We start from the raw sequence: 25,088 nt of genomic DNA, 5'->3' as shown, positions 1-25,088 counted from the left end.
CAGGAGAGACACTGGAGCCAGCAGAACAGTAGTGGATGAAGGCTTCTTTCAACCTGAGGATGTGGCAAAAGCACCCAAAGGTCCCACTAAGATGTCTGGAGGCCCTGTCCAAATGGTTCCTATTCTACCAGCCCTCATTCAGTGTAACAACATGACAGTGAGGATCCCTGTCAGTGTTCAGACTGAGGTGTCGGGAAGGTCCTGTTGGGGAATGACCTGAGAACTCTAGGAGACCCAGAACCTAACCAAATTGGCTAGAGAGGCCACTGTCAATCTGGAAAAGTGAATACCCTTCATTTGGATGATAGACGTATCTTGATGGCCGAAGGCCAACCGTTTTATGCACAGAATTATAGAAATACAGACTGCTATGCTTGACCAACAAGCGGCCATTTTAAACGTAGCAAGAATCGCCATTTTGCTTGTTAACCATTGCTCATTGCTTTCTGTCTAAACTGCTTTGCAGCTTGCAATTCTTGCGAATTCTGCTTACTCTGCTCAACTGTTAACATTGTTGTCTGAATATGAAAGGGCAAGGCCGCGGGACTGAGGAGTTTGTTGAAACTCCTCATGAGCAGCCCAGAAAGGAATGTCCACGCTCCCTCTCTGTAGCCTTGAGGGAGAGCTGCAGGGCATTTAATTATTTCACAGCTGCCAGCCAGTCTCGTACTGTGGTAGAATATGTTAGAATAAAGCAGCTAAGGGCTTGAATTATGCTCTTCTTACGGCCCCCCCTTCACAAAACCCTTTAGTGCATGTCGGCTCCCAGGACACGAATAGCACCTCATAGATAGCAAAGCTTGGAATGTGACTCTTCCCCCGTGTGCAGCTTGCTTCCAAGAACAGAAGCACCGTGCTCTGTTCAACAACTAGAAGATGCCTCTGCACTTTCTAAATTGCACATTGTTACTAGAATAGACATCGAAAGTGTCATAATTGTCATACTCGTCGGAAAAGTCCACCATCATCCCGAGTTCAAAGAAACTCAATGAAAGGGGGGTGTTAAACATGTCATAACTGATTGTAGGATATGCATTTTGTATATATGTAACTGATGTACGTAATTCGCTCTCTTGCGTCCCTTGAGGTCTAGAGAATACACGTCGCGGGGCGTGAGACCCTAGTTGGCCAATTGGGACTATTTTGCTTGCAATAAACCCTAGCATTGGGCATTGGGAATTTTAACCTTGTGTCTGGCGCATCTTTTCGTGTATGGTTATTGCCTTGTTTCCATATCGCGAGGGACCCCTAAGGGCCCCTTTCAAGATGGCGCCCGAATAGGGTCCCTCCCCCACTTGCCCCTTCGTAGACGTTGTAACGGAGTAGAGGCGGAAGAACGGCGAGGACGGGACGATCGAGCCGGGACGATCGAGCCGGGATCAGGAGGTGTACGGGGTGCCCTGTAGAAGTGAGGAGAGATTCCTTCGCAGATCTGCACACATCTGATCCCTGATCGACGTACCGGGCCAGAGGGCAAAGGAGGCGAAGGTCCCGAAACGAGGCAGAAGCCAGAGAAGCGCAGACACGACGTTGGGAGGGGTTGCGTCAGGACACAGGCGACTTGTTTTATCAGGTGAGTCATTCCCCGATTCAAACGAAACCCTTATTATTGGTAGAGTGTTGATTTTGCAAATTCAAACATCCAGAGTAAGGTTGGTTAACCAAGGGGAAGGTTAAAAACATGCCTGGAGTACTGTCCACTTTAGCGGGGCTTTTCCGCTGCGGAATGGCCTTGGAAAATGGCCAAAGTGCACCGCCTGGGGGAACGCCGGCTTATGACATGTATGCAAAATATGGTGTGGGTGCGATAATATTTTGTGAAATTTGGCATAGGCAAACTAGAAAGCAACAGGACCATCAGTGGCCGATTAATGGTAGCTTTGAGATAACCTAGAAAGGGTGTTGATAAGGAAAAAAGCGCGACCCGCAGCTTTTGAGACTATCAAAGATTGGAGGAGGGAAGCAATGCTCTGACTTAGGAGCAGAGAGAAGCATGCGCGTAGGCTCAGATAGAAGCTTGAGGTAGCAGAAGAAAAGGAGGAGGAGGAGGAGTGGACGGCAGGTCTAAGACGGGAAGGGAGACGTGAGCAAATGAACATAGAAGGAATATACCCGCAGCGGGAACTACACATAGCAGACGAATTAATGGAACATTTGTTAACCCATACGGGTCGAGCCCCAAAACCAGGATCGAAACCAAACACGCCAGTAGTGACTGCGCAGGCCCAACCAGTAGCTCTCATACCCCCTCCCGCAGCCCAAGCACTTCCCCTCACGCAAGCATTAACCCACGCCTCAACCACAGCTCGAGCCCTCCCACAAGCGCAGACCGCACACGCGCAATTTCCCAGCACCCAGCAAGGCCCTTCACAGATGCCACCTGTGTCACTTGTCCCATCCGCACCTCCTGCTCCAGAGACAGATTCAGCACCATCCACCCTTCCCGAAGTCGAAATTGAGACCGGGGAGGCGAGAGGCGGGGCTGAAGGAACAGGATTTGGACAGGTAACTCGCAGCGCGATCAGCAAAGAAAGAAAGGTTGAATTACAGCAAGAGGTAGAAATGTACATAGAAGGAAATGATGGGACGGCAGCATTGGCCTCATTATATGGGTACCGAAGAAGCAACGAGAGACAGGTAGTGTTGGAATACATGGGGGAATTTTTGGTGGGAGAATGGAAAAAGTTACTTGGGAAATTACTGCCACAACGATTGTTAGATTTGAACCAATTAGCATGTTGTAGAATAAAAGATGAAGAAGTAAAGGAACATGTGAATGGACTTTTTGATCTTAAAAATGAGTTGGATAATGATTATGCTGAAATGTTTGCTGCACCTGGGCACAGGGGTTGGGATATTAGAAGAGATGGGAGAGGGACGGTAGAACCATACATACAGCGGAGACATTCAATGTCATCTGTACAGAGGGGCGACAAGCTGAAAGTATGTATACGGGAAGCGATAAAGTGGATGTCGAATCCTAGTATCCCAACAATGGTCATACATGGCATATTTGACGAATATTCCATGCCAATGAAAAGAAAGGCACTGCAATCGATGGCTGAACATTTAATAGACAAGGATATAAAAAACAATAAGGCTAGCCCACCCGAGATACTAGCGGTATACAAGAGAGCATTTGAGCGAAGTCCAGGAGAAACGGACCTATCACTGGACTTAGGAATACTATTGAACCTAAGAGAAGGGGGAGGGATCGTGAGTGGGGCATTTCCAATGAGAGAGGTTCCGCCCACGTTTGTACCAAAAGTAGAGGTCCCTGCGACGGATACAGTAGAAACGCAGGTAACACCAGCCCATTTCACCGCCCAGTATGTGCATGTCCCCTTTTCCAGGCAAGAGGTGAATACTATAAAACAGACGATTCCCGATATAAGAAAGAATCCAGCAGGTTTCTACAAGGAAGTAGAGTCAACCCTGAGATCAGCAGTGCTTACTATGAGCGATATAGATTTGATTTTCCCAGTCATTTTGCCAGCAGATATATGGAAACAGATAAGGACGGTAGATGACGTGGGGGCATTTGGCGCCACATGGGCGGAGTTACTATTGGAGGACAAAAATAAAAAAGTAGGGGAAAATCCGGGAACCCGCATGGCAGATCTACCAGAACGGATAATGCGGAGATTGAGAGAAATAATTCCAGAAAGAAGGATTCAGTGGGACAATTTACCTACATGTGTACAGGGCAAGGATGAGCCAGTAACGGATTATTTCAAAGATTTGAAGGAGTATTCACAGACTTCAGTGGGCAGGATGTGAGCACAGAGTCGGGGAAAAGGCTATTTGTTGATAAATATGTGAGGGGACTAATATTACCAATTCAAGATATGTTAATGGCGTCGGAAAGTGCCTGGGCAGCAAAACCGGTGTGAGATATTACACATAGCCCAATATTACGAGAACAGGGTAAATGTGGCGAAAGAAAGAGAGATGAAGGATAGAATAAATTTAAAAACGAAGGTGTTACTGCAGCAGGTAATTGGATACAATAGAGGTAGAGGAAATGCACAAGGGAGGGGAAATTTGAATAATATGCACGGGGTGTCATTGGGATTAAATCAATGTGCGTACTGTAAAGAGGAAGGACACTGGCGAGCGCAATGCCCGCACCTACAGAATAGAGGTGGGTTTGGCCAGAGAAGGCCTCATAGAGGACATCAGGGGTCAAATGGCCCAAGCAGAAATAGCATGCAGCAGCAGCAGTGATATACCAATGGAGGTAATCAAAACCAATCCCATGGTCAAAACCAAGCTCAACAGAACGAAGCATTGAACCAAAGTGTTCCGAACCAAAATCAGGGCGGGCAGGGCCAACAGAGAAATGATCAGAGTGGAGGACACCGAGGGGGAAATGGGAATATTTTTGATACACAGCCAAACACGTATTATAGCAGCAGCGGTGACTACACATCGGACGATGTGTTATTTTTGCAATAGGACAGCCCACGGCAGGGGTCGGAACCAGTGTCTATTCCCGTGAATCAGAGAGGACCCTACGTAGAAATAAGAGTCGGGAATAAGGAGCACCGTTTCCTTGTAGATACAGGGGAGCAAAAGTGTTCGATAGACCATAGACCACCACTTGTTTCCGGAGATCCCACTGTCGGGGCAAAAGACTGTTTCTGTAGGGTTCGCAGGTACACCAGTAATTAACCCCGTGTCCGAAGCTGTCCCAATTACAATAGGACCATTTACGGAACAGTGTCCATTTCTTCTAACAGAAAATTGTGGGGAGACCTTGCTAGGATTAAATGTGTTGAGAAAATTGGGGGCAGTTATACATTGTATGGCAGATGGGGTGTTCCTCACGATTTGGCCTCACGATGCACCAGTGACGGAATTTATGTCAGAAGCGTTACCAGAAGAGCTAAGTAGAGTACCAGCCTGTCTGTGGGCAATGAATGATGACGATGTAGGATGCTTGAAAATAGAGCCAGCAAAAATAACTTTGAAAGAAGGTATTACATTACCACGAATTCCCCAGTATAAAATTTCTGTTGAAGGTGAGAAGGGATTAAAGAGTATTGTTACTGACCTGGTGAGATTGGGGGTGGTTGAAGAAATTGCAGGTAGCACGTGCAACAGCCCGATTCTTCCAGTTTACAAGAAAGGAGGCAATGAAGTACCATATTGTTTCATAATTGATCTGCACGCATTGAACAAAGTGGTAGACCCACAATTCCCTTTGGTCCCAGATGTCACAACAATACTGACAATGATACCGGCCACTGCAGAATACTTTAGTGTAATTGATTTGAAGAACGCGTTCTTTAGCATTCCAGTGGATAAAAGCAGTAGATATCTGTTCGCGTTCACTCTACGAGGTCGATCATTCACATTCACACGCATTCCACAAGGATACACAGAAAGCCCGAGCATTTACAGCAGGGCACTAAAGGAACAGCTAGTATTCTAGAACTACCAACAGGTTGCGCACTCTTGCAGTACATAGATGACTTGTTACTAGCTGCTGACACAAAAGAGATCTGCAAAGAAAGTACTATATTACTATTGACACACCTAGCAACCCATGGTCACAAGGCAAGTTTGAAGAAATTCCAGTATAATCAAAAGGAGGTGTCTTATTTGGGTTACCTACTTTCGAAAGAAGGGAGAAGATTAACACCAGAACGCATAGAAAGTATTTCTAATATGCCTATTCAAAAAACTCAAAAAGGAGTGAGAGCTGTAATAGGCATGACCTCTTCTTGTCGGCAGTGGATCAGTAATTTTGCGTTGATTGTGAAGCCGATGATAAAATTAACTAAAAAGGATGCAGTGATGCCTTTGCAGTGGGATGAAGAATGTCAGAAAGCGTTTGATCAGTTGAAAGTGGCTTTATGTTCTGCGCCAGTTTTAGGCACGCCAGATTATGCTAAAGTATTTAGACTGTTTATAAGCGAGAGTGAAGGATGTGCGTTGGCGGTTTTGACACAGGAACAAGGTGGGAGAAATAGGCCGTGCGGCTATTTTTCTTCTGCGCTGGACCCTGTCAACGGCAAAAGTAATGTTGAAGGAGTATTTCTCCCGGTTCGGGCTGCCCCGTGTCCTGTGGTCAGATAACGGCCCACACTTCGTGGGCGCAGTAGTACTACGGATCTGTGCAGGTCTGCAGATTGACAAGCGATTCCACAGCTCCAGGCATCCGAGTTCCGCCGGACTTGTTGAGAGACATAACGGCATCCTAAAAGCCAAGATGGCAAAAATATGTGCCGGAAGCAAGTTGAGTTGGGTAGATGCATTACCTCTAGCACTTTTATGCATGCGCACATCTGTACAGGCTAAAACCGGGCTCTCTCCCTATGAAATTATCATGGGGAGACCGGCAAATGTATGGTGCGCACCGCAGCCCAAAAGATTATGTGAGGTCGAGCATCCTGTGTTAAGCACCTACTGTGGCCTTTTAATGCAGACGGTGCGTTTGATTCATCAGCAGGTGCAGGAGGCGTTACCAGTGCGATACACCGGACCGGGGCACGCGCTGGAGCCTGGAAGCTGGGTCCTGATAAAAAACTTTCAACGGAAGACGTCATTAGCACCCAGGTGGCGCGGCCACTACCAAGTACTTTTGGCGACACAGACGGCCATTCGAGTGGACAGTCGCAAGGCATGGATCCATGCGACACATGCCAAAAGATTCCCAGGACTGCTGACAACTTCCGACGACCAGAGCAAGGAAACGGTCTCGGAAACGAAAGAAACTGTTGCCAATCGAATGACACAGCACCAGCCTGAGCGAGAAGTGAAACTCGAAACAAAGCCTGAGAAAAAAAGTGAAACAGAAACCAGAGCCTGGAGAAACTGACAAAAAGGTGGAAGGGCGAACAGGGCCCCAACGCCGCCCAGCAGAAGCAACATCATCATTGAACGACACAGAATCAGCATTTCACACGTCTACGAATACAGAGTGTGTGCCCCTTTGGCACCCATCAGATCTTGTAACCACACCAGAGCCAAAAACAGAATCTGCATCATTGCCGCGGTGCTCCGCAACATCGATCATTGCGCCGCAGGCTGACACTGAGCCTGATACTGGAAGTGCATCGGCACTGTTCACCGATCACACAATACCAGGAGTAAAACGTTACGATCTCAGGCCTCGAAAGGCAAAGTGATCCACTGATTCTTGGTACTTCTTGCCTTTGGTTCCACTCACGGACGGAGGAGGAACCAGGGGTGTAGAGGAGAGAGGTGTGAGAATTGTGCAATCGGACAATTCAAGACTCACAGCTCCTCGGTGCGTTTATAACAGAGTACGTGTGTCAGAAGCCAGAGTGGGACAAGCTGGATGCACATAGTACTCTGTCACTAAAGAACTTACACAGACATCGTCTAAGCAGTAATTTTGCTCAGAACCAATGGTAAAAGCTGCAAAGGGCTGGCAGACTGAACTTATTCATTGAACTATTTGCATCAAAGCAAGTATAACAACGAGAGATATCCACGTCGAACTTTTCCAGTAAGAAGAAGAACAATGAAGGAAAAGTCGAAACTGGTTTCAGCTTCCTCCTGCACCGCTGCTGAGAAAATGATAGATATAGAGACTCGTGTCTGGCGCATCCTTTCGTGTATGGTTATTGCCTTGTTTCCATATTGCGAGGGACCCCTAAGGGCCCCTTTCACCACCTTAAGGGACCCCTCTAAGCCTGTGGGAACCTCTACTGAGACCCCCACTACAAGCCCTGGTGGTAGTAAGTTGAAGTCTAACCCAGGCACATTTCAGGCTAGTACATTAGGGAAATGGGAGCCCCAACCAAGCTCCATCATTGTTCCCCCAGTTTCAGAGTCTGTGACCCCCCCCCCCGCTTCTGAGGAAGAGGATGATAGACCTACTGGACCCTTACCTAGGTCTGAGAGAACTGGTAATTCTCAATGCTGGTGGAAAACCAGGAAAGAAAAGTCTAAGGCCAAAACCCGGCAGACTGTTGGACCTTCTACTGAAGACCCCAACTCAAAACCTAGTATTAGGGGGGATACTCCTAAAGTAGGTAAGATTAGATCTAAGAGGAAGGGGAAGCAGGTACATTGCCTAACCCTAACCCCTCCAACCAAGAGGCCTAAGACCCAACCTGCTCCCACAAGAGAGGTGGTGAGGAACCTTGGAGGCCCCTCTAGATCTAAGGGCCCCTTGAAAAAGCCTAACACAGGTTCAGAAGTTGTACCAACTTCTGAGGGACTGGTCAACCAGATCCCCTATAGTTTCAAAAAGACTGATGTTCCTCAAAGGATTTGTAGGTCCTTTAGCTTACAAAGGAAAACCTTTGAGTTGACCATAGAACCTAGGTCAAGGTGTCACCACCAAAATGCTGATGGACTCTCTAGGATGTATGTCATCGACTAGAGGTATGAGGTTCATCCAGGAGTGGATTAAATCCTCCTGTCCCTTAGTCTGGGGGGGGGGCGAGTGTTAGGGAGAATTCTGTTTAGGCTGAATTTCCTAACCTAATGAGTCCTCCAGCAGCTTTGCTGGATTTTTGGGGTTTATTTTTTTCTCCTGCCAAGAGTGAGACTTTTTTCCCCTCACTCTTGGACATGATTTGAGTGTATTCCTTTGACTCTAGATGTGTCTAATGGGCTATGGGGTCTTTTACTCCAAAGGGCTTCATGTGTTTTTGTGATGTGTGTTACACAGCACCCTCAGTGCAGTAACACAGGGGGTGTCATAGTGATCCCCCAGTATAGACTCCATACCCTGGGACTGACTACTGTCTCCCAGGGCATGTAAAGTCACCATTGACTTTACTAGTATGGAATTCTGAACAGAACCAGTACAAACCATCATATTGTGGACGCACTGGCTGGGGCAATTCAATTGCCCCGGGGTCTGTTAGTCGAGGGGGCACGTCTCCGTCCCCCATGTTCGAGTTTTGGCTGGTGGCAGTGGATACTACTTTTTATATTCAACCGCGAATATTTCTCTATGGGATTTTCCCATTGTTCGAGGCTACTATCTTTACTTATTTAATTACGATAGCCTCGAACATACCGCCGGTTTATTTAATTATTATTAATTCTCCGGTTGGTATTTTTTTGCCAAAACTCGGTTCTAAAATGGCGTTTGTGTTCTCTTCTGCGACTCCAACCCAAGTCGAGCCCTTTGTTCCACTTTTTGGCGGGCTTCTCCACAGAAGCCCTCCAAAGTGGTGCCACTCTGTCTGGGGTACTTAGGAGGGGCGTAGGGGGATTTAGGCACCCTGGACTGAGTTGCCTAGGCAACTCAAGTCGCACTCCGTCGTGATTGGCCCAAGTGGTGAGCCGGCCGGCTCACCACTTAGCATGATTGAGTGACAGCTAGGCTGAGTGAATGGGGGTTTTCTGCATAAAAGCAGGGCTTTGGGGACTGGAACTTCAGAAGTCGCCACAGGACCTAAGAATCCGACGAGGGAGAAGCTGAGCCGACCTGCTACGACGACACCACCGGTGGAGCCCTGCTGAACCGTCTCACCACTTTTCCCAACGACAGAGGAGATCTCCCGCCAGAGAGTCTTCTTCCTTTGACTGGTGGGGATAACTAGTTTCACCGTCTTTTCGCCTTCCCGACGCATCTCGTGGCCGCCTTGCCTGTGCCAAGTACCCCGGCAACCGGAATACCACGTTTTACTGCGAAATAAAGGGTAATACCTTTAACCGGAAAACTCTGCGGCTGGTTTCTTCCCTGGCAGTGCAACGACCTTCATCTTTCCTCCAGGTCGAGATCTTCTCTTCCTCTGGACGACGGCGAGACTTGCACCTGCTGCCAGGAACAACTGCCACCGCTGGAGGATCCTTCCCACTTAAGGTACCATGTTCCGCCTGGCTTCCCTTGCCACCGACTGTACGGGGTAGGTTTAGCCCCCGGCTTTCGGACCTGGGTTAGCCTGGGACACCCTGGCTAAACTTTTCTGAGCCTCTCTAAACTCTTTTCGAACTCTCTGCAAGACTTTCAAAGCCTAGTGTAACTGTGTCATCTTGGGCACATTTGTGCTCTGCTCTCTCTAAGAGTGGGCCCAGCCTATGGACTTTGGCTCACAAGTGACTTTTGCTCTTCTGTCTTGCTAAAAGTGTTCATAAATCTTAGAGTGGTGTATCTTCACATATTCTGTCGTTTTCCCTCCCTTCTTCATGAACTTATTGGAGTGCCATCTATAGTTAAGCGCTCACCTCTGTCTGGAAATAAGTGGTGTTAACTAAGACTGATAATGAATAAGGGTTGTATATATCATAATAGTAACTGTGTTTAGAGTGTTTTACAATAAGAGTGCTGGAGTGTTTCAAACAGTGTGTCTTTAAATAAATAATTATATATTTTGATACCAAAGCTCTGGTCAGTGTTTGCTTGTGCTATTGTGTCTGAGTGCCTATTGTGTATACTTTGCATACTGCCTAACTCTTCTTGAGGGAAGTCTGACTGCTCAGCCACAGCTACCAGGTGAATCTGGGTGGTACAGACTGCTACCAAGTGGGTTTACTGCTAACACCTGTAGTCCTAAATCTTTTGCAGTGTTCCCAAAGGAAACTACACAGGTTTCAGCCTAACAACCAGTCGGTCCATTTTAATTTGCATATTTTGCATACCTTTTTACCCTTTCTTCCCCTTTAACTACGCCCTCTAGTTGTTTCTTCTTTGACAGTGGGATCATTGGATTACTGTAACTCTCTTCTTCTTGCACAACCTGTTCCTCTTCTTCATCAATTTCAAGTTCTTTGAAATTCTGCAGCCAGGCTTGCCACTGCCGCCGCCCATTTTTCAACTGTATCTCCTATTCTGAAAGCCCTCTACTGGCTGCACATGTCCAAACAGGTCAAGTTCAAGACGCTCTGCATCGTCCATCTGTCATACCGAAAAAGTAATCACATAGGCCGAATGATATGAATAGTATGTTGGCCAGAAGCAAATCGCATCATCTGACAAACATTGCAAACTGAGAAACCTGAATGTGACCATAGGGAGTCCATTTTGTAAATGCCAGACATTTTCTTTTTGTAACGCTTTGCAAATGTATTCTATACTTCAGACCCACACACAGTGCAAGGCCAGTGCTTGAACTCTGAAATGCTAACATAGACAGGAATGTGGAGCCGTGCAGAAATACATTGTTTTCCCTCTCACTGAGGCCTTGAAGCTGTGCAAAATCCGCACCTAATCAGTAGCCCAGGTGCCGGTTTGTCTTGCAAGCGCTGTTGTAAAAGGCATTTAAACATGAATTATATGCAACTAGCGGTGCTCCATCACGAAGGATGGTATTTTCTCTGCCTTAGAACTGTCTGACCCTTAGCTCATGAGCCGCAGCAAACAGATAACGTTGTATGGAATGTCTCTCTGCTAAGAACAAGATATCCTCCCTGTGCCAGTGCCCCATGTTCCTTATAACAGAAAACTGTCTCTGCAGCCTTTGCTAGAATAACTAATGTTTATACTAAATGAAGACTTGTCATAACTGCCAAGTACCGAACCCTAGCCTGCATGACATGTATAAGGGCAGGTCGAATAGCATTAGCATAGGTTGATGTATTATGTATATATATGACTGCTTGAGCGCTGTTCGCTCTCTCTCGCATCTCACAGTGTCTGGGAACACACGTCGTAAGGCATTGAGACCCAGTCAGCCGACTGAGATACTTTTGAATAAAACCAGACTTGTTTGGAAATCGAACCTCACGACTGACGTATCATTGTGTATATGGTTATTGTGCCTTATTTCCATATATGGAGTAACACAGATGGCGCCCGAATAGGGACCCTCCCTGTGATGCTCCATCGCATATGTTGAAGGCAAGGACGAGTCGAGGACGAAGCTGTCGGACCGGAATCGGAAGGTGTTCGGGGCGCCTCCTCCGCAGATCTGTTCACAGCCGATCCCTGATCGATGAGCAGCAGCCAGAGGGCATTGAGGCGAGGGTCCTGGAAGCGAGATAAATTGTGCCAGATACGTGGTCGTGACAATTCTTGGTTGCACCTGTAAACGGGCGAATTGCGTCCTGAGACACAAATTGATTGATCAGGTGAGTCGTGCTCCGATTCTTAAACGTCCTGATATTGGTTGAGTGTTGCACTTGCAAGTACAAATGCCCAGGGTAAGAAAAGGGTAAGAATTAACCATGCCTGGGAAATTGTCTTCCCGTTTAGTGTGATTTTTTCACTGCGGTAGACAATCTTTGGAAACTGGCCAGGCCGAGCCACCCGAGGGGTCGCTGGCACACGAAATGTACATTAAATACGGAATAGGGGAAATAGCATTCAATGCGGTTTGGCATAGGCAGACCAGACGTGTATCAGACCTTCAGTGGCCGAATAATGGGAGCTTTGAACTAGCGCTTGTAGAACATTTAGAATCAGTTTTGCTACGAAAAAAGGCCAGACCTGCAGCATTCGATGTTGTAAGAGACTGGAGAAAGGAAGCGAATCAACGCTTGAAAAGTAGAGAGAAACACGCACGTAGACATAAATCAAAAGCAGAGAAAGCGCTAGAGCATGATCAGCAGAAGCAGACAGAAGCCATTAGGAACATAGATAGGGCCTTTCAATTAGACATACAGAAAATATATCCTTCACAAGAGTTGCATACATCAGACGAACTGATAAATAAGATACTAAATGAGCGAAGAAATGAACATCCAAGTATAGACCCAGTTGCACCAACTCCTTATGTACCTCCTCCTGTTGCTATTCCCACGATTCCATCCGCACCTGCAGTAGCCGTCCCATCTGCACCCGTGACATAATTTCCTTCACCTCTTTCAGAGCATGAGTTATAAGCTAAACCTGGCAGTTCTGCATCAATGGGGCCTGAAAGAGGAAGTGTTAGACTGCCTCATAGTACGATTAGCAAGGGACGGAAAGACGACCTGAAACAGTGGGCTGAGACGTATACTGATGATGGCGATGAAGTGGCTGTGCAAAGTTCCATATCTGATCATAGCGGCCTTGGTGAACAGCAAGTATTGATAGAATGTATGGGAGATTACCTTGTTAAAATATGGAGTGATTTGACTAATACAGTGGTACCGCAAGAGTTGCGTGATTTGATTGTCCTTTCCAATTTGCAAGATAATGCGAATATTTGTGTTTAAGCGAGAACTTGATCAGTTGCATAAAGAGACAATGGGGGTCATTCCGAGGTGGGCGGTAAGGGGTTACCGGCACCAGTAAGGATGCCGGTGCCGGTAACCCCTTACCGCCCTATTCCGAGGTTCCCTAGCGGGACCAGCTGAAAACTTCTGATCAGACTAGACATCCTTAGCGGGTCCCGTTAGGGGACCCGGGAGCAAATAACGGGCCCGCTATTTGCGGGCCCGTTATTAGCGCCTTCGCCATTCCCATTGAGCCCTATGGGGGCTCGAACGGGAATGGGGAATGGTATTCGGGATGGGGACTTATCGGGTCCGCATAGGTCGGAATGTCCCGGTAAGTCCCCATTACGCCTACACGGACCTGCGTTTGGAGGCAGCCATGGTGCCAATAGCACCATGGCTGCCTCCAAACTCAGAATGACCCCCAATGAGTAAAGGGCAACCGCATATGTCATACGTTCAGAAACGGTTTCTGCCGCCGTTGAAACCTGTTAGTGAAGAGATGTGAATTTGTACGTGAGATGCGCTTGGATGGATTACGGATGCCGCCTTTTCCCCGATTGAAGTACATGATATGTTTAGTCAGTATACACCAGAAATGCAGAGGAAGGTGTTACAGATTATAGTGGAGTATTTACAGGATGAATGTATGAAGAAAAAGATGTGTTGTCCTGCTGATTTAATGACGATTTATAAAAGAGCATTTTGACCTGACACTGGAACGACTGCTTTTTCTCTTGATTTGGCTTTGTTGCTTAATAGACGAACAGATGTAGAATCCCCTACTTTGCAATTACCAATGAGGGAGGTGCCTCCCACGTTTGTCCCGAAAGTAGAAGTTGCTGCTGATGGAGCGATTCCAGCGCGAACGATAGAAGCAGATTATATTGCACAGTTTGTACATGTTCCCTTTTCTAGGCAAGAAGTGAATACTATAAAGCAGACGGTCCCTGACATTAGTAAAAATCCAGCAGGTTTCTATAAAGAAATTGAATCTGTTTTAAATTCATCTGTTTTTACACTGACATTGATTTATTGTTCCCTGTGATACTTCCTGCGGACATATGGAAGCAGATTAGAAATATAAATGATGCGCCGATGTTAGGCGATACATGGGAAACTTTGATTAGAATTGATAGTGATAGAAAGGCTGGGGAGAAGCCTCTGCAAGTAATTTTTACTTTGCCTTCGCGGATAGTAGAGAAATTTAAAACTTTAGTGCGTGAGAAGAGAATAGTTTGGGATAAATTGACTGATTGCTTACAAGACAAATCCGAAGGAGCAACAGATTATTGTAACCGGTTTGAAGATATATTTGCAGATTTTAGTGGTCAAGATCTACGTACCGAACCTGGGAAGAGATTATTTGTTGATAAGTTTGTGCGAGGATTGTTACCGAAAATTCAGACATTAATAATGACATCTGAAAGTGCATGACAAGCAAAATCACAAAGCAAAGTATTACATATGGCCCAATATTATGAGAATCGATTAAATTCAGAAATGGATAAGCAAATAAGGGAGAAAGGAGATTTGAAAACCAGAGTGTTACCTCAACAGGTAGCAAACAATAATAGAGGTGGCGGGAACGCACCGTCTAGAGTCCAATTTGCATTGTCATCCAACATGCAAGGGGGTCCAATAGGTATAAATCAATGTGCCTATTGCAGACAAGAAGGTCATTGGCGAGCACAGTGCCCGCAATTACAGAATAGAAATGGGACTATTTCAAGAAAACCGTTTAGAGGTCGTCCAGGAATAGCAGGTCAAAATAGAAATCAGATGAAGCAACAATTTCTGGATAATCAGGTTAATCAGAATCAACAACGGAACAACATGAATGGTGGAAATGTTTTTGATAATCCCTCCAATGTATATTACTCTGGAGACTTTACATCAGATGATGTACTGTTCCCCTAGGACAGCCCAAAACAGGGGGCACACAAATGTTTGATCGACCACCAGCGGGTTCCAAATATACCACTGTCAGGGCATAGAAATGTCTCAGTAGGGTTCTCAGGTACAGCAGTAATTAGTCCAGTTTCACAACTAGTGCCAATCACACTAGGTCCATTCACTGACTCTTGCCCGTTTCTTTTGACGACAAATTGCGGCGAAAATTTGTTGGGATTGAATCTATTGAAGAAATTGAATGCAGTCATTTAGTGTTCTGCTGATGGAGTGTACTTGACGATCTCGCCACAACAAACTCCTGTATCGCAATTTGTATCCATGCCATTACCAACTAAATTGAGTAAAGTGCCGGCTTGTATATGGGCAGTGAACGGCAATGATGTTGGATGTTTGAAAGTAGAACCAGTAAAAATTGTTTTGAAGGAAGGTATTACATTACCGCGTATTCCGCAATAGAAAATTTCGAGTGAGGGTGAAAGAGCGTTGAAATATATTGTGTCATATTTAATTGCTAGAAATGTAATTGAAGAGGATTTCTGGTAGTGTTTGCAATAGTCCGATTCATCCAGTTTACAAGAAAGGAGGTAATGATAGCCTTTACCGTTTTATAACTGATTTACGTGTGGTTAACAAAGTAGTTGATCCCCAATTCCTGTTAGTCCCCGATGCAACAACGATTTTGACTATGTTTCAGCTTCCGCATCACACTTCAGTGTGATTGACTTGAAGAACGCGTTCTTTAGTATTCCTGTGCATCCAGAGAGTAGATATTTGTTTGCTTTTACATTAGGAGGGCGTTCATTTACATTCACACGTATTCCACAAGGCTACAGTGAGAGTCCAAGTATTTACAGTAGAGCATTGAAGGAACAACTGGGCATGCTTGAATTGCCCCAGTGTGTATATGGTTACTCAGAGGACATTTGTAAAGAAAGCACTGTGGCTTTGTTGACACATTTAGTGGCAAATGGTCACAAGGCATCATTGAGGAAATTCCAGTATTGTCGACAGGAGGTGGCCTATTTGGGCTACCTCCTATCAAAGGAGGGAAGAAGATTGACACCAGAATGCATAGAAAGCATCTCTGATATGCCTATTCCAAACACGCAGAAGGAAGTCAGGGCTTTAATTGGCATGGCTTCATATTGTAGGCAGTGGATTGCTAATTTTTCAATGATTGTGAAACCCATAGTGGCATTGACAAGGAAGGATGTTACCTTACCTTTGCCATGGAACATGGAGTGTCAAGAAGCTTTTGACCTGCTCAGAGCTGTGTTATGCTCAGCTCCGGTTTTCGGCACGCCAAATTATGAGAAGTGTTTTATGTTATTTGTGCGTGAAAAGGATGGATGTACTTTGGCTGTTTTGACTCAGGAACAGGAGGGCAGAAATAGACTATGCAGGTATTTCTCTTCCACGTTGGATCCTGTTGCATGTGCTTTGCCACGTTGCTTGCGAGCTGTTGCTGCAGCGTCAGTAAAACAAATCGAGGGGATGGTTTTAGGTCACTCTCTAACCGTGATGGTACCCCATTCAGCAGACGTTCTTCTAAATAGAACGCAAACACAACATTTCACATCCGCCCGACTAACAAGGTATGAAATTATCCTATTTGCACTGCATATTCAAATAAGAGATGTTGCGCTTTAAATCTGGCCCAGTTATTGCCACCACCCAGTGAAAAAGGGAGTGAGAAACAATTATTACATGATTGCTTAATTATTAAGAGACAAAATGAAGGATTGATTTAACTGATACTCCCCCTGAAAGAGCCAGATGGAGAACTGTTTTGTGACGGCTCTTGTTTTAAATTACCGAATGGTACATCAACTGCTCCTTATGCCATTACTACACTGAAAACTATTGTAGAGAGCAAACGAATCCCATATAACTCAGCACAAGCTGCGGAAATAGTAGCATTAGCCAGAGCATGTGCAATTTCTACAAACCTTAGTGTAAACATATACACTGACAGCCAATATGCTTTTGGGGTGGTCCACAATTTTGGCCGATTATGGGCTGAAAGGGGCTTCCTGACGTCACATGGAACTAAGATTCAACATGGCACTTTAATAGTGAGACTGTTATCAGCACTTGTGCTTCCCAAGCGGTTAGCAATAATGAAATGCGACACACATAAAAAAATAATGTGTAATGTTGGAAAGGGAAACGCATTTGCAGACCGAATCGCGAAACAAACTGACATTGATTTGCACACAGAAATGTATGTCAAAACAGCAGAGAAAGTGTCCTGCATTTATAGAGGATGGAATTGAGACAGTTAAAGAGATACAAGCAGAAGCCACTCCAGATGAAATAAAACAATGGTCCAAGGGTCCAGCAGAATTAGATCCCGAGGGTTGTTGGGTGGACAGAGAAAATAATAGATGGATGTGGATAAATGCATATGTTATGCAATGGTTAACATGGCCCAAAGTCCAACACATATATGTGTCTCAGCACCTTGATTCTGTATGGGACAATACCAACATTAAGAAAACTGCAGAGAGATTGGTTCAGAATTGCATGACTTGTTTACAACATAACATTGGGAAAGGAACAGTGACACCAGTAGGAAGTTGTGGTCCTCCCTCTATGCCATTTGAGGTCATCCATTTTGACTTCATAGAAATGGAAAGATGGCAGAACTATAAATATGTCCTCGTAGTGGTCTGTGCATTTAGCAAATGGGTGGAGGCTTGTCCCCAGAAAGATTGTTCAGCCATGTCAACAGCGAAATCCATGTTAAAAGAGTATTTTCCCCGATTCGGACTGCCCCGTGTCATATGGTCAGATAATGGCCCACATTTTATAGCGGCTGTGATATTGAAAATTTGTGCAGGTCTCCGAATCGATAAGCGATTCCATTCAGCTAGACACCCGATGAGTGCCGGTTTGGTAGAACGCCAAAACGGTATCTTGAAAAACAAACTGGCCAAGCTATGTGCCAAAAGCAATTTGAAATGGGCATATGCATTACCACTAGCTTTACTGTGTATACACACATCTGTGCAGGCAAGGACTGGCCTCTCCTCATATGAAATAATCATGGGGAGACCAGCCAATGTCTGGAATGTGCTACGTCCAAAGAGATTGAAGGATGTTGAATACCCATTGCTCATTGACTATTGTAGACAGTTGACTCAAAACTTGTGTTTGATTCATCAGCAGGTGCAGGAGGCTCTTCTTGTCAGATATACAGGCCTAGGACATTGTATGCAACCGGGAGACTGGGCCCTTGTCAAAAACTTTGAAAGAAAATCTTTGCTTGCACCGCGTTGGAAGGGACCGTACCAGGTGCTACTGGCCACTGCAGTCCGAGTGAATGGTCGAACACACACAAAAAGAATCTCGTTTCCTTTGCCACATGAGAAAGAGATCGATAGTCCTGACGTCAAGAGTAAACCAGCTGTGATTGATACAGAGACATCACCGAATGTCAGCCAGAATTCCTTCCTGAGAAGGGACCTGGGGAGATTGCAACGAAAATTGAAACATCAGTCTTGCCTCAACATTGTTCGACTGCTGCCTCATCATCACGAATTTCATCACCGATTGGCAATGATTCTGCATCTGCTGCAAACAATGACAGTGCATTGTTCATCGATCACACTGTACCTGGACCTCTAAGGTACAATTTGTGTTCACGAAATCGGACGTAATCAGCAGCTTTTGCTTCGCCTTTGTTTCTAGCTCACGGACAGAGCTGGGAACAGAGGCCTATGGGAAAGGGAGCGTATGAGCTGTATCAGATTAGAGCTCAGACATGCGGTTTCCAGGCACTACCATTTTAAGAGAAGGCCTTTGCAACCTAGCGTGAACAAGCGGGGGCAAAAGGTACCGACACTATAAAATCGATATTGATACTTGCTCCTGCCTTTTTGGGGCTGTCAAGGTAAACACTGGCTTGCTGCCATCTTAAGCAGGCTGAACTGAACTTGTTTGAACTTTGCTGACAACGTGTGTTGCCATGGAGAACTTTGCCGATGGACGCTGAGAAACTTTTCCTGAAATAGGCTTTGTGGATCATGCCTTTATTCGCTCCTGCTGCCGCCTGCACTGATGCTGCCATTGATAGACATATAGGCATTGACATTAAATAGGGCCCAAGAAAGACTTGGTCTACAAAGACTAACCTGCTCCTGATCACCATATCTATCTGTATTGTATTTACATTGATCCCAAAGTTTTGTTACTTGGAAACTATGCATCCCATGAACACTCTATTGTCAACTGTCAATGCTCCCACTATGAGTACCCCAGCTCATGCGCTTTCTCATACACTCCCGTCACGAGATGTGAAACACAGAAAAGGTTATGATAATAACACCTTATTACTGATTATGAATATGACTCATGCTATCTTGAATAGATCCAATTGCTGGGGGTATTCGCATTTACCCCAGCACAGGGAAAGAGGAATGGGTTGGTATATACATCCTCCACCGCTTAGTACTGCCTGGTATGCATCATTAAGAGCTCTATTTTTTGGAAGATGGAATGATAGTGTCACCGGAAACTTTGATGGAACAAATATAAATGAATTCGAAAGATTGGTATTAACACCGCTAGGTTGTTCCGTGTTTACAAGTAGGAGCAAAATTAACACTGCATCGGCCAGTCCCATAGATAGACTCTCTAGGCCCTACCAATCCCTAATTATTTTGAAAATGGCTCCGGTTGGAAACAAGGATGCAATGCCTCCCTCCTATACTACTAATCATAGTCCACATTCTGTTCCATTTTGCTTACGGAAAAAAGGCTCCCAACCAGTGGGAACATTTACTAGATGTATGAATATTGCTGTACTTGAGCAAGAAGAGAAACCATTATATATCGGAGGTCCTGTCTATTTTGTGCGTGGAGACCAAGCTTATCCATGGTTACCTAGAAACTGGGAAGGTACCTGTTATTTAGGGATACTTTTACCTGGTGTATTCTTGCCAAAACCTCTGAAATAGCAAAAATATCTAGGTCTCCGCCACAACGAGATGATACTGCTGGGCACATTTTTGGGGATATAGCAAAATTGTTTATACCTTTCTGGGGACAGGCAATAAACTCATGGAATATAAGAAAACTGTCCAGGGTATTAGAAAAAACAATAAATGGAACCACTGACATACTTTACAATATGAAACTGGAACAAAAAGCAATCAGGCTAGTTGCACTTCAGAATAGAATGGTTCTTGATATTATTTTGGCTGACCAGGGAGGTGTATGCAAATTAGTGGGATCAGCGTGCTGTGTATTTGTAAGTGACTCCTCCCCTACAATATTTGAAGCAATTAAGTAATTACATGTCCTAAATTCTGAAATTCATGTCCCCACAGGTGGCTGGAATCTAAACATAAGTTCATGGCTCTGGGAACTGTTACGATCATGGGGATGGAAACTAATTGCAATTCTGGTTATGATATTTGGTATCCTCATATTCTGCTGTTGTTGCACACAATGCTTGCCAGCCATTTGCTCCATAATTACAAATTAATGTGTACAGACAATTAGTACAACGATTGTGAAGCCTTCTCCTCGTGTGATAAATGATGGTCCGAAACATGAAAATGAAATAATTAAAGAATTTATAGCAATCAATATTTCTGATGATGAGGATGATAGCGACCTGGGTAGTTCAGAAAGTGACACCTGGTCTGATGAGGACGCAGTGTTTGGATGATGATGCTATTGGCTTAAGGCCAAAAGGAGGGTTTGTTATACCAAAAAAGTAATCACATAGCCCGAATGATATGAATAGTATGTTGGCCAGAAGCAAATAGCATCATGTGACAAACATTGCAAACTGAGAAACCTGAGTGTCACAATAGGGAGTCCATTTTGTAAATGCCAGCCATTTTCTTTTTGTAACGCTTTGCAAATGTATTCTATGCTTCAGACCCACACACGGTGCGAGGCCACAGCTTGAACTCTGAAAAGCTAACACAGACAGGAATGTAGAGCCTTGCAAAATACATTGTTTTCCCGCTCACTGAGGCCTTGAAGCTGTGCAAAAGCTGCGCCTAATCAGTAGCCCAGGTACCGGTTTGTCTTGCAAGTGCTGTTGTAAAAGGCATTTAAACATGAATTATATGCAACTAGCGGTGCTCCTTCACGAAGGATGGTATTTTCTCTGCCTCAGAACTGTATGACCCTTAGCTCATGAGCCGCAGCAAAAAGATAACGTTGTATGGAATGTCTCTCTGCTAAGAACAAGTTATCCTCCCTGTGCCAGTGGCCCAGGTTCCTCATAACAGAAAACTGTCTCTGCAGCCTTTGCTAGAATAACTAATGTTTAGACGAAATGAAGACTTGTCATAACTGTCAATTACCGAACCTTAGCCTGCATGACATGTATATGGGCGGGTCGAATAGCATTAGCAAAGGTTGATGTATTATGTATATATATGACTGCTTGAGTGCTGTTCGCTCTCTCTCGCATCTCACGATGTCTAGGAACACACGTCGTGAGGCGTTGGGGCCCAGTCGGCCGACTGAGATACTTCTGAATAAAACCAGACTTATTTCAAAAATCGAACTTCACGACTGACGTGTCATTGAGTATATGGTTATTGTGCCTTATTTCCATATATGGACTAACACATTGGGCCATATAAAAAACTGGGCCCAAGTATCTCCAACAAAAATTCTGCCAGTATTTCCCCTCCCGCCCCCTGCGTTCCTCCCCTGACCTGCGCATTCTTGTTCCACGCTTCAAGTACTCTCAGGTGGGCCGCTGCACAATTGTGGAACTTCACCACTCTGCCTCTCCATGAGACTGTGGACATCTGTCATTTCGGCACGCTCTGAAGACTTTCCTTTTCTCAGCTTGAGCTCATCCTGTTGCCCTTCTCTTCCTATTTTTCTTCTACCCTTTTTCAGCCTTACCCCCATAGTGCCATGATGCCCTAGCTGGTGTAGGATGCGCTCTAGATGTGTACGTAACATAACATAACAAAAAGAAGGTGGCTGCCTGAGCAGTTTCCCCATCACAGCCTCTAGGGGCACGTGAGAACTTCCTTTGTCATCTTTGGGTAGACTGACCTCTTCCCCTTTGTCCAAAAGAGTAGTATTAGCGAGAAGAACGCCCTCTCAAAGCCTGTGTAGGTAGGTGTTTTGTTCTGTGGCTGATAAATGGCTGCTCCTAATGATTTTGCAGCAGCTTTAGGAGCTGTATGTTTTTCTTAACTGTCAGCTTTTGTTCCAAAGAGGCTGGACCCGTCAAAGGGCATATCCAGTAGCCTTGATAGAACGTCTGGGGGCAAAACCAGATTTGCGTAACCATGCAAATCGACTTAATACTGCACTCACGCTCAAACACAGGCCAACGCAGTCTGATGCATCAAGCCCTCATAGGAGTGACTGGCAGGAAGTCGCCTTACCAACGTTGATGATCTTATTAAAACCATCTCTCATCTCCCCCTCGGGGATGTTTTCTGCTGCCTGGGAAAATACATTCCTTAGAGAATATGTCTATCTCGCCAGAGCACAATATGCATTAATGGTCTTCAGTGCCATGTTCCAAGCAGAAAATATCTTCTTGGCTAATGCATCGTATTTTATATCGTCTTTATCTGGTGGGACGGTTGGATAAGCTGCGGCTCTTGAGGTGGAAGTAGCACCCTGCACTACAAATCTCTCTGGAGTAGGATGTCTGGAAAGAAAGTCATGGTCAATTGATGAAGGTCTGTACTTTTTTTACCAGCTCCTCGTTGTGATGAATCCTATGGATCCCTCACTAACACCCTGCCTCAAGTCTCCTCCCAGGTGGCCAGGGAAAGGCAGACGCTTCCTGATCCTGAACTTGGGGGTGGTGTACTGCGGGAGGATCAACTTGGAAGAGACAAGGCCCAGGGTGGTGACGAGATCCTACAGGATGAGACACAGTATCTATCTTTAAAAGGGGAGAGACTTGCAAAGCTGCAAAAATATAAAATGGCATATTGTTGCCATGATGTATCTGAACCACTTATCAAACCTGTGGATGTGGGCACTGCCAATATAATACCTGTAAAAGTCCCAAGGAAAGAAAGACCATTTCAGACCTATAAGGAAAACAATCCCCCTTTCTCCCAAAGGTATAGTGAAAAGGAATTTATAAATGTTGCCTTAAATAAACTGCCGCCTTGCTCTTTATCAGTTAATTCTGATGATTTGTTCTTAGATACTTTTAAAGGAAATTAATCTACCCTTAAAATGAATAAACTTACAATTAAATCCAATTTTGTTGTTAGGGACTACAAGTCCCATAATCACAGAAGTACTGGGATGAGGAAGAGGAGTGAAGAGCTATGCTGTAGCAGTAGTCAGGCAATTAATCCTAATAGCCCACACCTAAAGGAGGCTTAAAAGGTCCCCTCAGGTGCAGGCCATTAGAAGGGGAGCAAACTGTGGCTGGAGTGTTTTCGGCAGTAGCAGAAGTAGAAGGAAGAAAGCACAGTGTGGGCAATCCAGGAAGGAGTGGGAGAGCTGAAGGGTCCTGTTCCCCCAAACAAATGCAGGTGTGAACCTAATTGCAGAGATTGAGTAGCAGGAAGTGTGCCGGAAACTGTGGCCAGAAGTTGCTGTGGAGTTGTGGGTCTCAGGAGCGAGAAGGGCTCCTTAATTACGTGTCCTGAGACACTCTCAACAAGGAAGAATGTGGATCGAAGTAGAAGGCAGAAATCGCAGGAATCCTGAAACGCACAAAGAAAAGGAATACAGAAGCCGGTGTGTCTTATCGAGCGTTCTGATTCCATGCGCGAACACTACCAACAATAGTATCCTTAAAAAAAACACTTGCGTGTGAGAAAAACAATGTGAAGCTGGCCGTTCATTGCCAAACAATGGGGCACTTGAAATGTAGCACACGCGTATAAGTGAATGTCATTTATTTTACTTGTGTAAGAAAGAAACGCAGTGAAACTTTATTCTTGATCTATAATTTCAGCCGAAAACGCACAAAGGGAGTGTTCGTGTGTGCCTAATAAAGATTCTGAGAGGAAGAGTGACTTCTGAATCTGTACTAAAGCAATTAAACAACTCTAACAATAGAGGTCAAGCCTTTGAACCTTTTTCATAAAAGTTGGAAAGAGCAAACATTGCCCAAGCCAAGAGTGAATAACGTGCCTCTCCAATCCGGAGGGAAAACAGCCTTTCTCAAAGCCAAGAAATGGTGCAGCATTGTCATACGCCTAACATCAGCACTGCCAGCTCATAAAGTGTGCAGGGGACGGGAGTGTCCGCCATTTGAGGGTGCAAGTGATCTTTGGTACCTGTGCTTGTTAATTGCAACAGCCGTATATTCAGGCAACTGGCCCTTTAACCAAATGAACCTGGGCTTCTGACGTTCCGAGGGAGGAGAGCCTGGTCTTCTGAAGTGCTAAGGAAGGTGGGGCCCAGACTATAAAACACCTTTCTGGCACAGAGCGCACGTGGAAGTGGGTGCACGTGGTCTGTGGTTCCTGTGAGTGGCTAGGCCCATTGGAAAACTGCTTTTGGACACTGTGCTTGTTAATTGCAATGGCCATATATTCAGGCTACTGGCCCTTTAACCAAATGAACTTGGGCTTCTGACGTGCCAAGGAAGGAGGCACCCAGACTATAAAGCACCTTTCTGTTGCGTAGAAGGGCGCGCAGAAGTGGGTGCAAGTGGTCTGCAGTTCATGGGACCGAGGGGCTGAGAAAGAAGGACCCTGCTTGGTCCTTGACTGATCTACCCCACGGTGACACAGTAAGGTGTTGTTAGCTTTGCGTTACCTGCCATGTGTAAAGACTGAGTGGGAGGATAACGGTGAAGAAAGATGAAGACTCAGGGTAAGCAGAAAAGAAGTCTGGCAGAAGCTGCAGGAAAAAATGAGCTATCCAAAAAGAAATGTAAAGATCTGTCAGGCAGTATGAATCCCCTCGCCCCCCGACCCAGCTAGCCCAAAATAAAAACTTTCTTTTTTGCACCCGTTAAAGTTGCGATTCCTATGACCCTGAATGCAATAGATAACAAGTCTATGGAAGGGATAGATCTGGACTCTGTGAACTCAATAGATAACAATGGCTCACTATTGAAGCTATGCAATGTGGTAAGGAGAAATTTGATGGCCTCAGCGGACTTTGTACAAGACAACATCCTATCC

At 45.3% G+C, this 25,088-nt stretch overlaps 1 protein-coding gene across 1 annotated transcript in view; it reads right to left on the bottom strand.

The window, feature by feature from the left end:
* Positions 1 to 25,088, bottom strand: part of CC2D1B (coiled-coil and C2 domain containing 1B) — a 2,515,186-nt gene that overhangs the window by 361,676 nt on the left and 2,128,422 nt on the right. The gene's annotated exons all lie outside the window — the stretch shown is intronic.

This window comes from Ambystoma mexicanum, chromosome 1q (genome assembly GCF_040938575.1).
Source record: "Ambystoma mexicanum isolate Mex_15411 chromosome 1q, UKY_AmexF1_1, whole genome shotgun sequence".
Classification (NCBI taxonomy): Eukaryota; Metazoa; Chordata; class Amphibia; order Caudata; family Ambystomatidae; genus Ambystoma; species Ambystoma mexicanum.
Note: the sequence above shows the minus strand (reverse complement) of the source record. Positions and strands in the feature narration are given on the sequence as shown.